We start from the raw sequence: 2,506 nt of genomic DNA on the forward strand, positions 1-2,506 counted from the left end.
TATGCTCGAGACAGTAGAAATAATCTTTCTTAGTGTTTATCCTTATTGATCACTGGCGTTCCATGTGCACTTGCACAAATGTCGTGACTAACACGTGTTTTTAAGTGTCTAGTACTTCAGCACAAAATACTAATATGGCTAGACGCCTCCGGGCATGCAATATTTTGAATAAAATAATATGATTTTTACATCGGTTGAGGTTTGTATAAGGTACCCACTTTATACGATATATGTATAACTCACCTCTAAAATTATATGTATAACTCACCTCTAAAATTTTTCAGAAGATGTAGTTTTGTTGTTGGAAGCCTCATGATGGTTTGAAAATCTATGGTCAACCTTAATTATAGAGTCTAAGATTTAAAAGAAGGTATTGAGCAGATTTATAGACACTGCAAAAACTTGAAAATAGGCGGTCCAAATAATTTGTTATAAGAACTATTTTTAGTATTTGAAAGTCTTTTTTTTTCTTTTTACCATACATTTTGAGATTGAGATTAACAATTGGAAAATTTTCCCACTTGAAAGCAATATTTTTTACTGGATTTTTAGGTTTGCTTTAAATATATAGATAAGGTTGCAACTTTATATATATATTTTTTTATATATGCCCAATAATTATTCGCCTTACATTTAAGATAAAGTGTTGGAGTTGCAGTTTGTTGAGCTCCTGCTTTGATCCTTAAGACTGAGTTTTTCGTGGCCTTTTTTGTTCATTATAGTATCCTTATGTATCGGCATGTATTTAAGTATTGACAGTATTGGGAACGTGTTGACATGGTATTGGGATGTTACTACAAATAGGTTTATAATTATGTTTAGCCATTGTATACTATTGGACCATTTATTTTTAATTTTAGAATAAGGAGGTAACAACTAATCCTAGCTAGCTATCAAGTCAAGTTGAATAGCTTAGAGTACATCCCAAAAGGCCAAGAATTTTTTGTACGCCTCACAGGATCTAGGCCTGATTGGGTGCCATTTAAGCCCTCATATGTTGGAATGGGTGTTGGGCTTAGACCTGCCCAATCTTGGTCTATAAACCTAGCTTGTGTTAGGTCACACCTTTTAAGTTATATATATATATTGTGTTCATAAAAAATTATTAAATTACGAATACAATGGGAATATAGTTGTAGAAGGAATTGTTGACGTAAATAAGGGTGGAGGTCATGATGCATCTGTAAGATTAATATATTGGGAGTAATAGAAGCTTTGAAAATGATGAAGATATGAAAGGCTTTAAGACCAAATGATATTTTGATAGAGCTTTGGTAGTATACGATATTGACTGGCTGATCAAGCTATTTAATAAGATGTTGAAAACAAAGAAAATGTCAAACAAAGGAGGAAAAGTACTTTAGTACCTATTTATAAAAACAAAAGAAACATACAGAATTATGTGAACTACCGAAGGATCAATTTTATGAGTCATATTATGAAGCAGTAGAAGAGAGTGATTGAACAGCGATTAAGGCATAAAATGAATGTGTCAAAACACTAATTCATTTTTATGTCAAGGAGGTCAACAACCGAGACTATTTTCTTCTATTTACACAATTGATTGAGAAGTTTAGAGCAAAGAGGAAAAACCTCCATATGGATTTTATTGATAATAGAGAAATGACATAGTATCTAGAGATTTGATTTGATAGGTGTTAGAAAAGAAAGGAGCATCCGGACACTACATGGACTTTCTAAGAGATATGTATGGAGTGTAAACTAATATGCAAACAATTAGTGGGGGGACAAGTGAGTTTTTATTGATAATAAATCTTCATCACATATCAGCATTGAACCCCTACCTTTTTGTTTTAGTTAGATGACAACAAAGCCACACATCAGAGAAACCGCATGGTTCTGTCAAAATTAGTGAGAGATAGAACTATGAACTGAGAGAGAGGTCATTGTCAGGCTTCCTGTTAACGGGAATAAATCTATTTTTAACCCAGAATTTTTAACTTCTTTATGTAATCAACAAGAAGCTCCCTATTCTCCAGTGAGAGAGTAGGAAAGAGGAGAGAGGTAAACAAACGTAACATCTCATGGGAAGGTGTCAAAAATCGATAAATGGGGGATGCAAATTTGCGACGAAGGTGGTAGAACAATCGCCTCATGTTAAAAACAAAATGCAAAAGTGAGTTTAAAAGAAGGGTGGTCCCTAAAGACCACAAAACTCATATGGTCCAGCAAAAAATAAGAAATAGTTAGTTTTGAAACACTTTATTTGAAAAAAGCTAAGATATTTGGCATTAACAACCCTTTTATTAGCAATTTGACAAACATAAACCAGTCCCACTTTACACTCAAAATCATTCAATTCAGGGTTTTTTTACATTGAAAATCATTCAATTCAAGGTTTTAAAAATCGGCTAGTCACAACGGACTTCTTCTGCAAAACCATGTAGAAACCCTGAAAATCATTCAATTCAGCATTTTAAAAATCGGCTAGTCACAACAGACTTCTTCTGCAAAACCCCGAGTCGACACGAGGTGTTCATTCAAT

Source organism: Amborella trichopoda, chromosome 5 (assembly GCF_054954075.1).
Source record: "Amborella trichopoda isolate Santa Cruz 75 chromosome 5, AtrichopodaSantaCruz75HAP2 v2.0, whole genome shotgun sequence".
Classification (NCBI taxonomy): Eukaryota; Viridiplantae; Streptophyta; class Magnoliopsida; order Amborellales; family Amborellaceae; genus Amborella; species Amborella trichopoda.